Source organism: Amphiprion ocellaris, chromosome 1 (assembly GCF_022539595.1).
Source record: "Amphiprion ocellaris isolate individual 3 ecotype Okinawa chromosome 1, ASM2253959v1, whole genome shotgun sequence".
NCBI lineage: Eukaryota > Metazoa > Chordata > Actinopteri > Pomacentridae > Amphiprion > Amphiprion ocellaris.
Genome location: NC_072766.1, coordinates 12115757 through 12131350, shown reverse-complemented (window position 1 = coordinate 12131350; position 15594 = coordinate 12115757). Strand labels below are relative to the sequence as shown.

The following is a 15594-nucleotide window of genomic DNA, read 5'->3' as shown; positions in this document are numbered from 1 at the left end:
CTTCTTTGTGTGTGATTTCTGCCCACAGTGGCCCTGTGTATTCCTCTGGTCCGGTCAGGGTTATATTACTCGCTGATGGCACATAGGACTCTTATATCAAGCATGAGAACTCCCATCTGTCTTGTGTTCACTGAACATATTGTGGAGGTTTGAGCAGACTTGGAACTGTTGTCAAGCCAGGCTTCAGGCGACTAAGTTAGAAAGATTTGGCTGAGGCAGGCTACGGCTTTGCAGCCAGGCAGTCATCCAGAGTGACAGAGCACAAAGATGGAAAGGGAAAGACGAGGGTAATAGGAGCAACGGGGGATTAACAAATGAGAAGTCATGACTTGGCATCTGCAAGTGTAGTTCACACACGCATGCACACGTACACACACCCTCCAAAACACATGCATGCACAGTTTGGTATAGAGAAGAGAAGAGGCTGGTACACTGTAATGTCTTGCCAAAGCATTGGAGTAAAATGCAGGCTGTGCACATGCTTCTTCCTGTTTTGTCCTTTGTGTGTGTGTGTGTGTGTGTGTGTGTGTGTGTGTGTGTGTGCTGTAGAGTGGTTCAGGTGCGGTTAATGTTGGCACCAGATCTTCACGCCGGCGGCAATAAACAACAGAGCAGGCAGGAGGCCAGATGCAACTCCACAAACTTTTAACCTCTCCCTCAGCTAATCCCTCGCCACACTAGTAACTCTTTCTTTTTTTAACTCATTCTTTCACCTCTCACTCTCTCTCTGTTCTTTATTTCTCCTCCCACTGCCTTCTCTTCTTTCTTTTCTCTCTCTCTCCTTTAGTCCCACTCTCCTTTTAAGTGAAGTCAGTGTGCTGACCTCTAAATAAAGGCTGGAACACTACAGCTGTTACCAACTTCAAACAGCCAATGGCTCAGAGTGGAGCCTGTGCGGGTGTAAGGGGTAGAAATAATGTGCCTATTAAAACTAACTTAGAGCCCTCTTTACTCTTAAGGCTCCCAGGGTCGACACTAACCGCACCAAGCCAGGCTTGATATTTACTTCAGCTCACCCAAGATAGTCCCGAAGCAGCCAGCCCAGTACTGAATGAGATAACATGGGGACACTGTTCATTTAGATTCCACAGTACCTGTATGATTCCCACTCTTTGATATGATCTGTCCCTGGTGGAGGGCAGTAGCAAAGGGTCCTAAGCTTCCTCACATTAGGCACCAGTTGCATCATTTGACTGGACATCACCTAATCTTGCCTCATGCAAAACCACAGGGCCCCAAATGGTACACTAGTCGTTAGTTCTTCATTCACCAGTGTGCTTTTATAGTTCTTTTTTTCCTGGCGCATGCAACAAGTAATCTCAAAAGAAATAATGAAGAGAAAAGTTCACCAGGGCACAGTAAAGTTTTTAAACAGATAAATGTGTGCTGGTCGGAGTTGTTAGTAAGATCTGTATCAGTGGAAAAAGTTAACCTCTATATTCATGGAACAAGTTAAGCTGACAAAACCCAGGTCTGGTTCGCAATGAATCATCTACCTCAAGCTCATATTAATAGAACTTGTAAAAATGGAAGCAGTCTTTTATCCAAACACTCACAGAAGTTCTATTTAATAGAAAGACTGAGCCAGAGCTAAAATGGAAAGCATCAGGATTAGTCACCCCGCTCCCATGTTTGTTGTCTCATGTTAAAGAGGAAAGGTAACCTTCCCTAACATAACCTCAGTCACTTTTAAAGTTAGATTCTCTGTCTTTTACCCGTTTCTTCTTCTCATGTGCCAAGTTGCCCTGTAGAGCTGGCTAACCTTTTACTCTGTTAATGTGTTTTAAATGGAGGGTATTGCCTACCAAAGCCTTCTACTTACTGAGGCCACTAACAGCATAAAAAAGCAAACAGACATCACAGGACAGTTCAGTAAATTTGTGTCCACTTATAATTTGTTTAAAACACTGCTTAAACTGTAATTCAATAATGAAATGACCTTGTCGTACTTTTTTGGAGCAAACACAAATCTAACTTCAAAACACCGAAATACTGTTCAGAGCTTGATTTAATTACACACTAATGTTCCTCTGCAGTCAACCACGCTCATTGCCCTCCAGTTTAAATTAGATGTTTTAAGCTAGTTGTTATGGCATTCGAATGTCATGGATGTTGCATATTAGTTACTTCTCACCTTTTCTTGAATGCTGGTTTGTGTGTTTATAGCCATTGTTTTTTGTAGGTCCTAGTTTTTGGTGTGTGGAGTCTTGGTACATACATGTGACTGTGTCTGTGTTTGTCCTTTTGTGCAAAAGTAATTACAAGTTGCACAGGGTGTCATTATGAATCTCACTGTCCGGCCTTCCCCCTGACTGCATGGCTGCAATAGGTTAATTACATGTCTCACACTGATGATGTCACCACGTTGGGCAACTTTTCCCAGGTTTGTGGACACAGACCTTTTTGAGGTCTTGATGCTCGCTAAGCTGTGAAAGCAACTGGAGCAATCCTTTTGTTTTTTAAACCTTTTTTTGTGTGTGAATGTGTTACATTTTTATGTAAAAAAATTGTTTCAAAAAAAGGAAATAATTTCGGAATTGGTCTTAGACAGCTACCTCAGGGAATCATCCGTGCTTATAGCTTTTGCTCTCCTGATATGTAGCGTATGTCTCAGATTTCATTTATTAGTACTGTGCATGTGGTTATTTAGCTTTCCTGTTAAAAACAATAGACAAGGAGCTTTAAAAGTCCAACAGGAATGGACTAAGAAAACAAAAATGTGTTCAAGCTCTGTGACTGTTATTTTGAACAGGTAATACAGGGCAGAATTTCATAAGTATAGGAGGATATTAAAACATATATGTTGCCCTTGCTTGGAAACCAGTTGAGTAGTTGTATGAAAGCAGAGGAAGGACACGTACAGTGCATTCCAGCCCCAAGCAGGTGAATGAGCAAGTATAGGAATGGACATACCATTCCTTTTGGAACACCTGAGAGGTTAGGCAGATGGTGACTGCAAGCTAAGAGAATGCTGAGTGCAAATCTCTGTCGACAAGTTGTGCCTCCTGCTCTGCTCCACCTGGGGAATGTGTTACTTAATGGGCCACAAAACTGCCTGGAGACCACAGCTCTCTTATCGCTGATATTAGATGACCCTACAAAAAAACAGGAATCCATCATGAAGAATAAGATCCTGGCAGAAAAGTAGGATTGAAGGCTTTTCTCTTTTTCTGTGGACAGAAGGAAAGAATGGTTGGTAATGTTATCTTGTTCACAGTTACAAGAATCCTGCTTGCAGAGGCTATGGGTTTCGAGTTTCTAATATGTATATAAAGTTTCACTGCACAATGGATCTTTTGTCTAGTGCAAACTGAACACTCCCCCTTCTTCTTTTCCTCCCTTCTCTTGTAAAAAAAATGCATTCATGTGCTTGTGGGGCTGTGAGGACTCAGGTTTCTGCTATCTTTGTGTGCCATGTCGTCACTCGCCCCCGCGAGCTGAAATGTGCATCTTGCACAGACAGGCGCACTGCCAGGGCTGCTTCCAGCCATGGATTAGGGGGAATCCAGGAAACAACGAACTCCTGACAAAACAGCAGCATGACAGGTAACTGAAGTTACACTGGGGAGAGAGGAGGCAGACGATAATTACAGAGCTTTTTGTTTTCTGGCCACTCTTAGCTGGCTACTTAAGTGCCTGATCTGAAATCTGTGCCTTATAATTACAGTAGTGGGCCCCATTAGGGCAGAGGTCTTGGTGGGGATTATTCTCCTTCTCTTCTTTCCACTGTATGTGTGTGTGTGTGTGTGTGTGTGTGTGAGACCTCCCCACCTCCTAATGCGTCATGTACAAACCACAGCAGCCAGGGCAGAAGGAGGAGCAGGAATTAGCCTTCCCCTTGTCTGACTGTCCTGTGTGCACACTCACATTCACACTTGCTGCCTGATCCCAGAGCCACTGAGATTGTATCATGACCTGTACTTAGTGTGTCTGTCTTTCCTTCTCTCTCTCCTCTCTCCCTCTTCCATTCTCCATAATACCTTTGGTCCTAGTGCTGACGCCGAGAGATTTGTGTTGATTATGACAGGGTTGTCACTGTGATGAGTGTGCGGCGTGGCGTGTGTCATGTCGAGTTGACAGGGACTTTTGGCATTGCGTCTGTGGAGATGGGTTGTGGCACTAGGTGAAGCTGCCCTAAACACCACAAGAACTGTGTCACCAGGTTGATGGAAGAATGCCAAGAGATTTGCTCGTGAGGTTCAGAGGATAAACTTTGGCAATGCGTTGGCACATGAATGTGTTGCCGTACCACCAGGTTGAGAAATACAGAAACATGTTGACAGAAAATAGACCAGTAAGCAGGGCTTAAAGTGGGTCACCACAGAAAGGGTCATCAAATGCCTACAACCTCTAGGCACAGAAACTCCGATCTAGCAGTCAACATTACATAGATCCTGGCTCTTTAAGCTGCTAGCTCTCCTAATAGTTTCTTAAGCACTGGCTTTAGTGCATGTTAAACCAGGATTACCCAATCAATTATGGTCAGTACAAACAAGGATTACTTAAAACAGTACATTTTTCATGTTGAGAGGCTAAAAGCAGGGTAAATGGAAGAAGCAGCGCTGCTGTTGATGCGAAGAGCACTTACGATGGGGTCACAGGGACCCCAGACATGGGCACAACGTGGAGGAGATAAATCCTCATTTTTGTCTGATAGATTCAGAGAGCTTTGTAGAGGATCTTCTCATTTTTTATTTTTTATTTTTTTGCAAAATTTGCTTATTTTTCATTTCCTGCACTTAAAATTTTGTAATTCACAGTGAAGTCTGGAAGCTGATTTAATTCTACAGTATGTAAATGTATGTTTCTATAGTTGCCCAGCCATGTGAGATATGTGAAGAATAAGAGATTTTCAGAGGGCGTGGAAGTCTGTGGGAGTTGATCGGCCCACAAACTCACATACTCGCCCTTTCTCTGAACTCTGCCTTTGTTTACATTTTAATCACAATCAACAGCTGTAACCTCCTTCACAATACCCAGCAAGTGAGGACATATATAGTTGCCAAACCAGATCCCTGCGCTCATGTGTGTCTGTGTTTACACATTCGGTTTCTCCTGCTGAACCACCACACACCCTTTAGATACTGAAAATAAATATCTGGAGAAGCCAGTGTTTTTATATAGTAGTCTGCATATGATTGGTTTACTATGTGCCTGTCATCCGTGAGCTATTGGCTTGGAGACATCAGTAAATATGTGTCATTGGAAGGATATGCAATGGCTTTGAATGGGCTTGTGTGTCATCTTAACATCTGCACATGTGTTTGTCTGTCTTTAGTGAGGGATGTGTAGAATTCAGCAGGATCTTACACAGCTAGAACTGTCTGACCCCTCTACCTCTCTCTACCTCTCTCTCTCTTTCTCGCTGCCACACGTGTGCACACACAAACACGCACACACATCTCTCTCATTCAGTTTTCCCCATGTTGTCAGTTAGTGCTGAGTGACTGGTGACTAACAGCCCTCTCCTGTGTAAAAGGTCAGCAGGCTTCTTGGAAAGAAAGAGTCAGCTGTCTTTTTGGAAAGCAACTGTTCCCACAGTATTCAGTGTGTCAGTCATTCAGTCAGTCAGTCAGCGATTTCTAATCAGAATATGTTTTTAATGGTGGAGAAGTATGGTGAGACAGTGGGGTCTAGCTCCTGTTTGTGGCTGGAGAAGCTCAAGGCTTGTAGCGACTGAGGCGTCACAGAATGAACGGTTTTGTGACCACTGCCAAACAGGAAAAGCAAGGTTTAGTGTTCTTCAGCTGTGCTTATGGCATTCCTGCCAACATCAAAAGCTGCTTCCAAGGACTTAATGTATCAAATTCTGCTCATACTCAGGTTTAGTTATTATAGGTTTCTCTGTTTGATCGGCTGCATGACAGACGGAGGGTGTGAAAGTGCTTGTTTTAAATAATTAGGAAGCAAATTTTAGGTGGCGCAGTGCAGCTAAGTGGTTGTTGTTTGGTCACATAAAAAAAGAAACTCACCAAATTAGGAGAGGCAAACAAAATTCAAATGTAAACTCCCCTTCCAAAAAAAGTGACTGTTTGTCCTCTTTTTGAAATGAATCTTACTTAATTAAGAAGCAATGAGAGTCCACAGATAGCATTCGTTAATTAGCTTAAGCTGGCTGCTGTAACCAGATCTACTGCATTAATGACAACACAGCCCCTGTGAAAAGCATCATTGTTCTCAAGATAATTGTCCTTTTAGTTAACGCGGCCCAGGAAGGGCTCTCCTTGTTAGAGGAGCTGGCTGGGACCAAGGACAGCCGGAGGCAGGGAGGGGACTGGGACTGATACTGGCCCAGTGCCCGTTGTGACAAGCCCACTTGTGCCCTCTACTGAAATCCCCTTGGTATGCAGTGGAATTAGCTGTCCCCAGGGTGTGGCACCAGGGGGGTGGTCATTAATTATATACCCTGAATCTTAACGAATGAAGAGCAATCAATAAAATAAAGCAGATGTATGCAAATAGGATGCTGATTATACTGCCTAATGACATGTCATGTTGTTGGCAGGCGAGAGCTAAGGGGGGAAAACGAAGGAAGGAAGGAGATGGAGAGATGAAATGAGTCAAAATACCAGTCTTGTCTCATGTTAAAAACATGCATGTGTTAATACACGAATGGTGTAAATTATATTTCTGCATTTTAAGAGCAGTAGATTTGAGTTGTGGTTTAAGCTATGTGCCTGCACTGTTTCATTAGCTTGTTAGATTCTATTTCAGATCTTATCATTGTAGTTTTATGTTTCTCTCCAAGACAGGCTGCAGTCACTGTCAGCCAGGAAATGGTGTGAGACTTAAGGGCTGGGTCGACTGGAATTTGAGCAAGATAGGGTAAACTCTGGTGGAGGTGTAGCGGTGTTAGTGGCACTGCTTTTGGAAGACTGATAAGGGATGTAAGGGAAAGGAGGGGAGGTTAGTTCACCTGCTTGGAACTCTGCCCTTGCACTGAGATCTCCATTGTATCAAGCCAGCTGGAGCTGTTGGAAACTCTATACCTGCCTTTAAGCAGAGAGGGAGGGCAGCCAAGAATTAACTGCTGCCTCATCCTGGCAGCCGCCAAGGATGCTGTCTGTCTCCATTCATGGCGAGCGTGAGAGGGCAAAGAGGGAAGAACAGAAAGGGGAGGGGAAAGACAGTGCTGGCAATGTTTGTCACAAAAAGTTTAAAGAAATCAAAGTAGGATGAGAAGTGTTAAGAAAAATTCATTCTGCTTGGGCACTATACAGTGTATGTGGAGTATTTGCCATTACAATGCAAGTACAATAGAAATTTACATGTCTGGATTTTTTCCAATACAACTCATATCAATGCACGGTGTGTATTTCCCAGCCCAGCTGTGTTTCTCTTCAGATTGTACTCTGGTAAAGGATATTTTAACTTTTTCACACAATGCAGTTACCACTCACCTGCAAAGAAAATGTTAGATATTTGTCAGTGTAAAAGGAGGTGTCATCTGCAGCGAAAAAAGCCCTGATTTATTACCAGATGGATATTAACTAAGAGTAAAGTTAAACATATTATCGTACATTATAGTAATTGAAGTCCAACTTTTCCAGTGGTTGTCCATTCATATTTTTTTTACATATCTGTCATGGTTTGAATGCCATAATGCCTGATTAGACTCAGGCTTTGATTACATTCTTCCATAGATTTCCAGTTTCCCTTCAAGACAGTGAAATCCAAGACCTGGGCACTTCAGGAGGCCAGGACAGTCCAAGGAGAGGCCAGGGAACAGGTGGTGACCCTGTGCAGCCTGGGAGTATATTATTGACCAGGGTCCAGCAGCCAGATTGATTACTTTATTGTATTGCCATGAACCTCAGTGGCCAGAGACCTCTGGTTGACCCTGGTCGGACAGAGCATCGCAGTGACCCTCACCTTAGCTAAAGAGTTATGTGGCTTTGACCTGCTCCCTAATGGGGAGGTCTTGACCTGGTCAGCCACTGGCTTGAGTACAGAGGTAAAGTGGGCCCATGCCTCTAACCCCCTGGTGTCAGTGTAGGTAATTTAGAGGCTGGGGGTAGGCTGGGGGTAGGCTGGGGTCTTGCGGAGGCCACCTTGTTTTTTTGGACCAATTGTGTCCTGACTTTAGACCTTCCTCTGACCCGCCCGTGTTCATAGTGTCAGCAAGATGGGCAGAGCAAGCAAAATGTTAATTAATCTTCACCAAATTACAGCAAAATGGTGGAAAATCAATATATCTCCATCAGATGTCCTCACCTCCTGCTAATGGTTCAGATAAATGGGTCCTGGTGCTCATGGTGAAGGAGCTTGATTGGTTTTTGCACATTTTCATTATAACATTGCAATGCTAACAAGTAGGGCTTTTTATTATTTCTTACAAATGTCAAACAATATAAAGTAAACTATTCTCTGGTTTTGATTGTCTGCATGTAGAACTTTACATAGCAAGTGGAACTTCATGGTGCCTTGTATGGTGCAGCAGTTTCTGGGCTGGATGCCACGCTGACTAACCTTGTGCCCTGTATAAACAGGGCGAGACAACAGGCAACACAAGGGAAACAGCCTTTACTCTGGTAGAGGCTGTTTCCCCTACCATCACTTCCTACTTCCATTTAGCTGACAGACACAGTATCTGTCAGGGAGGTTTTTCCTGTGCTATACACACTTTTTTAGTTGTCAGCTGCAGCTTCTCATCAGAAATATACAACCATGCACTGAACAAGTTGGGTAAACAGTTGACTCTGTAATGCCTGTTCTTCTACCTCCTGGCCTCTTTCGCTCTCTTTCTTCATGCATTGCTTTTGTTTAATTTGTTGATTTCTTCAGTGGAAGTTTCCCGAGATTTCCATCAAAAGATGCATGGTGTGAAAAGGATGCTTAAATGTTTAAATATGGCAGTCTTATTTTTAACGATGTATGATGCATCACATCTGAGCTGCTCTAACTATGAACAGCAACAACATCTTCCCACTTTACAATGTAGATTTATTTTTCATCGCCATCTTTAGCACTTGTTTCACCCCAGTAAATTGGAGGCATGACTGTTGAGTGGAGGGGAGATGAGCCACTGTTTGTTTGAAGTGGATACTGTAGTCTTGTTTAAAGCAGGATATGAAGGCCACTTCTCTTTAGAGCACGTATCTCCTCGCAACTGAGCTCAGTGTCCAGGAAACCAGCTTGTTGCATTACTTGCATTGCAAAAACATTTGTGTGGCTGAACAGTCAAAACTGGCCACCTTCAAACTTTCACTAATTTATTTCCATACCCAGTCCACACTTTTTTGGCATTTTTCTTCAAATTAATTCAGCTTAAAATGCAACCTTGTAACAGAACAAGCGTCACTTTGGCCGTGTGAGTGTCTAAGGTGTTAAAAGGGAAGAAGCAAGAGACAAGAGATAGGTAGTGTTCTTTTATGGGTCTTCCATATGTAAGAGGGGAATGCATGGCTGCACCCACACGACTGCAGGCGTTGTGGCTTATTACTTATAATCATATGGTGATGGGCAGGAGAAACAGATGTTCCCTTAAATACCTGCTTCTCTGTACTCTGTAGCTCCTCAGCACACACCGTCTGCCTCTGGTTGTTGCACAAAAAAACATTTCTTAACCAATCAATTAAACAAGTATGCTGTCAACATTAAGCAGCTTTCATCACGACCCCGAACAGCATTTCTGATGCTTCTGCAAAAAGCGCATCACCCACTCTCTACTTACTCTGTCCCAATTAACACTCAGCCCCCATTACATTGATTGGGAGAGGTGTAGTATTGGCAAGGTGGACCATGAACACATTGATCACATTGACCCACCATGTGAACCATGAGAAAATGTTGAGCTGCAGATTTCTTACTACCGACGGCAGGCTGAAAAAATTGCCAGTGAACATGAGGCTGTGATATACTGTGTGTGTATACATGGTGTTGGATTATATGTATTCATACATGTGCTTATTTGAATTGGGTGTGGCTTTGCTGTTTCAGGTTTATTATATGGGCGTTCATGTGGTTTTCAGGACCTAACAGGCACACGCCACACCTAAACTATAGTCTTTGGAGACCCTTGTTGTTGGAGTCCTGCATTCCCCCTGCAACCAATCTTCCCTCACCCTTTGCATGTACACAAACACACACACTCTCTTATAGCCAGTCAAAGGGCAAACCACGACCCCACCTCCTGAAGGTGCACCTGGCATCTGCGAGTCCACTCCAATTACTTCTCCCCAATTACAGGTTATGAACCAATTAGTCACCCTCTCGTTTTACACTGCCCCTATCACTCTCCTTCCTCACACAAATATGGGGGCATCTGTTAGACACTGGGCAGAGGATCCTATCATGAAGGGTGGTTGTGTAAAGCATATTTGTTGTGTGGTTTGAGAGATATTCTATACTGTTTTGTTGTGCACTGTTTTTTTGTTTTTTTTTTTTTTTTTATGGAAGAGATAATAGTGACATGTGAAAACCTCATTCCGAACAGCTGTTTGAAGGCAGTTGCCTAAGCAAACTCCAACATGCACATACATTGTAAGAAACACATACCAGGAACAGTTAAAGCTGTCAACTTGTAATTTGTAGTGGCACTCAACTTGAACTTTCAGGTTGAGCCAGTTGGCCCTGCTCTAATTCTCACCTCCTTGCTAACATGTTTTTTTCTGTGTGTATGTGAAAGGGGGTGAGTACAAATGTGGATAAGCAAGTTGGCTCCTGCACATGTGAATGAGTTTTTTTTGTGTGTCTTTGTTTTATGGCTTGTTTCTATCAGTGGTATGCGGTGGATTGTGTGTGTGTGTGTGTGTGTGTGTGTGTGTGTGTGTGTGTGTGTGTGTGTGTGTGTGTGTGTGTGTGTGTGTGTGTGTGTGTGTGTGTGTGTGGGTGTGTGGGTGTGTGGGTGTGTGGGTGTGTGTGTGTGTGTGTGTGTGTGTGTGTGTGTGGGTGTGTGTGTGTGTGTGTGTGTGTGTGTGTGTGTGTGTGGGTGTGTGGGTGTGTGTGTGTGTGTGTGTGTGTGTTTTGCATATATGCATGTCCTCCCAGCCTCATGGCTTCATTCCCAATTCTAGCTGGCATGTGTAAAGACGTTTAGCTATGTACAGTACACTGGCATAGCAGCCTGAGTGGAAACTCGCCTCTTCATAGTGAGAATCCATTCACAATATGGCAGTATATCTGGCTGCTATTTAGTCTAACATACATATATATGACCTTATTCAAGAGTGCTTGTGTGTTCACACACACAGCGCTGTGTGTAAAATATTCTCTCATCGTATGAGAGATTGAATAGAACTGTCTAAGCGCCCAGGGTTAAGATTCAAAGTGCTTTGGATGTGATCTCCCAGCTTTCTGTTTCCTTTAGTATTCTGATAGCACTCTTCCCAGAGCTAGATCTTGTTTATCTTGTTTGCTGGCATGCTCTTTCAATGTCAAAACAATGACATCATTAATTAAATGTGTATTAAATGTGCAGTTCTCTAGGATCACTAGGCAGTGCTGAATCTGATGCCACTGAGTGAGCTTTATTTCCTGTGGAAAAAAACAACAAAATCTCACAGATTTTATTCTTTGCCACTGCATTAATGTTATGTGCATAGTAGGCAAATGTGTTTTACCCATATTTACATGTGGACACTCCATTCGTCTCCCTCTGAAGTGATGATTACATCCTTGTAGTGTGCTTTTTATTTGTTTGCGAGTGCATGTACACATAGGTGCACAGAGGGAAAGTCTTCACTTAACATAATAACCCAGCAGATGTCAGCTGAAGAATCCTCCTTTCCACGTTTAGACTCAGATCTTCTGGTGTTTTACTTTTCTCTGCCAAATATGACCTTAAATCCATGAATAGTTTTTGCCACATTCTGTACAGTGCACATAGCAATTTTTATGCCCTTGACACGTGTTTCAACAGACAGACTGAATCAATGACTTTTATGTGTCTTAAATGTCATGTTGTTGCTTTTCAAATGCTAGCTTTTTTACCTGCCAGAGGCATCTGTCATTGGCTAATTACTCAGCAGAATAAATAATACCATAGAATGTAATGTCATTTAGTAAGGTTTAAGTTGAATGTAGCTATTTCCACAGTCCCCCATCTCTTTTTTCTTCATTCTCTTCTCTGTATTTTTGCTCTCCACCTTCTGTACCATCTCAACTCCCCATTGTGATTTGTAGCTAAGAAGAGCAGGACACACCATCTGTAAAAGCCCACAGCTAAATCCCTCGCAGAAGACAACTTTTTCCTCACTCATTAGCACCCTTTGGCCCTTTGCGTTTCTCTTTGAGCAATCTGTCGTCCTCCCTTTGTGTCTTGTGTATCTGTCTGAGGAGTCATCGAATACATCTAAAGCTCAGTGGAGAATTTATTTAATATTCAAGCATAAAGCTCGGGGGTAGACGGGTGGAGTGGCGGAAAACTGGAGCTTTGGCTAGTTTGATATGCTCACACATGCATGCATCCAAGTTAATGCAAACCCACAAATGCTCATGCACTAAAGATGTGTGCCTGTCCTCTGAGGAATGTGTGGGTTCTCTTGCAGTGTTTGACCTTCAGACCCCAGACTCACGTGACTGAAATTCCACTCACACACACACACATAGACTACATACAGTATGCTTGCACAACACCCAGGCGCTCAGCTACTTTTATCTCCTTGCTCAAAAATAGAACCTACGCCACTTAAAACTGTAATAATACACTCAAGCCCCCACAGTTCACAGATAAGAAAGCCCAAAGATAAATGGCAGCAAACAGCACCCTTTTTAACCGCCAGGGTTGTGGGGGCTGTTGATCCCTGAAAATGGGAGTCTTACCATGAATCCGTGTTCCCCTACCTTGCTCTAGATGGGCTACGTTGTGCTGAGCAGGCTGCCCAGCTGGGGCCCAGATGTGGCAGCCATGTCATGCAGAGCTGTGAGGCAGAAGATAAGAGGCCGATGGTAGGCCTGCTCCTCGGTCTCGGGTCTGCTCCGCAGCGGTTCAACTAGATGTTGCGGTCGGTGCGATCTGAACTTTGACAGCCCATGTCATGCTTAATGCCTCACTTCCCAAATACAGCTCAGTAGGGCTGATTTATATCTACCAGGTGCTACAGTGTGCAAGCAACTCTGGGATGAGAGGAGGCATGTGGCCATTTCATTAAGGCAGATGAACAAGGGCTGCAGTGTGTGTGTGGAGATGAGGGGCAGGGGGCTGGTCTTTCTCAAATATAGCTCCACAGCACTGTAGCTGTCACAACACTCAGACCAGGCCAGGAGAGGAGGGGGAGAAGAGGAACTTATTAACACACTGCACATTTCTTAAAATATCACACCCAGCTTTTGCTTCTCCCTAGCTCTCTTTTGTCTGTTCCCCTTGTTCTCCCCCCAAGCTTTAGAGTTAGGATATTTTCATGTGTTTTTAGCGTTGGGCATCTACCTTTGCAGCTCAAAGTTCTTGGACACTAGTAGATGCCAGCGTGCTGAGTTTTGGTGCAATCTTTGACCTGCCAACATCTCTAATGGTCAGATATTTGTTGATAGTAAAGACGCTTTGACTCTGCTCCTTGCTGCACAGCTTCTTACAGAGAGCCGTTTACCACCCAAACCTTATGTCTCTCTGTGCCACATAAACACACACACACATCTTCTAACTATACAACTCAAGGGCAGTCATTATCTGCTAGTAACTGCTTAACAGTTTGCAAGTGCATTATAGAAATGGGTTATTCTCTTTCTGTTTTGTAGCGGCAGCCTTCCCTCGTGTTAGACAGGTCTCTCTGGAGGTGTGCGGCTCAGATTCGGTGCATACGAACACTTACTATTACTGATGCAGAAGGAACTGTTGTCTTTTAGTCACATTTTGCCTGTTTATTTCGTGCCAAACTGTAGTGTTTCTCTTCACACAAGGGCCTCTGAACACTGTGGTCGGCTCTGTCAGTGCTCAGCATAGCTACAGAAATGCTGTTTGATGTTCCTTGCACACTTCAGAGTCAAGTGCTGAGGTGTCTTTCAGCATTGCCCTCCAGGCCACCTTGTTATACACTTAACAAGTTGTTTTCCTTTTGTTTTTCTTCCCTTTTCCTCTGTTGACAGTTCCTCATCACAGCTTTACTCAGAAGGAATGCACATCACCTTCCAAGGTTTGCCTTGGAATCTGTCCTTGTAAACTGTAGGGCAAGCTCTGCTCTCCTTTTAAGATGACGATTGCATCAAGACCTGATTTATGTGTGTTCTGTTTATAAACTGCCAGTGTAAAGATTAGGCATCTCATTGGCATGTATGCTAGTACTCAATGGGTTTGTCGGGGGTTGTTTTTGTCTCAATGAAATACTCAAAGATGTTCCAGTGGAATATAAAATGCAGATTTGTGAGTGCATTTTCCTTTGTTGGGAATGCCACTGTCAGAGTCCCTCCTGTTTTGATTGATCAGGTTAGCCCGCAGCTTATTGAAGTGACACATGCAGTGACTAAGTGTGAGCACTCACTGAAGATGTATGTCACTGTGACACAAAAATAGCCATGCATAAGAAGTCAACGGTGTTTGTTACAGTAGGGTTCTTTTTTATATTCAGAGAAGGCTTCTTATCACGCTCTATTTCTCCATTTTCGAATATAAAAGCCTTTTTGTTTTAAAGACTTTGAGAATATTGTCACTCTTTCGCTTTGGTTTTCCTGTTTCTTTTGACATCCAGTGTCCCAACATTTCTTGCCCACTTCCCCTTTTAAAAGACAGGGCACATTATTCTTTTAACTTAATTAACTCTCATAATTCAGTGGGGGAAGGGGGCAACAGAAAACACTTTTCCCCTGAGGTTTATTGTTTAAAACGGGTGCAGTTCTTTCCCAGGATAAGGGCTTCAGCTAAGCAGAGAGGAATTTGGGCCAGGCCTCATAAAAAAAAGTATTTGTGTACCAGAAAGATTTTCGCTTTCCTTTCTAAATCTTTGTCATTAATGACTTTAGCAAATGTGAAGTGGGGAGTGAATGGTTCAGCTGTGCAAGGTCTTCAAAGCAACCCTCTAATTATTTATCCAGGATATCCTACTCTAGAATTAGAGGCCAGGTCACCATTGGCTTTCATGCCTTTTTTTCTGCAAAGAAATAATTTCCACAGAATGGTTTCACTGGGACACTCTCTAATCCCTGCTTTATGTGCATGTTGTGTGTATGTGCGAGTGTGTCTGGATATGCGCTCACACACATGATATTATATGCACACAGAAGCTTATGTGGATAGGACTGCACCCCTCCTCAGTGTGAGGTGTGTAAAAGAGATAGTAAGTTTCCATTTTCCACACATAACACTGCATGACTTTCCACATCTCTGCTCTCACCCTAGACAGCTTTCACCCACATTACTCAGGTTTCCTGGTCATTTGGCCTTCACATGCCTTCTAAAAGGGATTTTATCACCCTACTCAGGTTTAGACACTTAACCGAACATTGGCCCTAACTCTCAGGCTTGTGGCACCACCTCACTGTTTTCCCTCTGTGCCTCTGTGGGACTTAACTCATCTCCTTACAGTGCTGCATGTTACTGTCCCAGTTTAGCCTCTTAGTTACAGATATTTTAGAGTTAAATTAGAAATTTGCTGTTTTCTATTTCATGTACATTGTAAATAAATAATTACTGCATATGTTGCTGTCTTCTAAAATTCCATGTAG

General features: G+C 43.2%; 1 protein-coding gene across 7 annotated transcripts in view; it reads left to right on the top strand.

Moving 5' to 3' along the window:
- The window catches only part of zfhx3b (zinc finger homeobox 3b), a 289722-nt gene that overhangs the window by 177175 nt on the left and 96953 nt on the right, over positions 1-15594 (top strand). Inside the window, exon 1 of one of the 7 annotated variants that reach the window (XM_055011439.1) lies at positions 3434-3546. The exons of the other annotated variants lie outside the window; for them this stretch is intronic. The gene's annotated coding sequence lies outside the window, so the exon portion shown is untranslated. Of the gene's footprint in view, positions 1-3433; positions 3547-15594 lie in introns of those variants that run through there. 7 annotated transcript variants of the gene reach the window in all.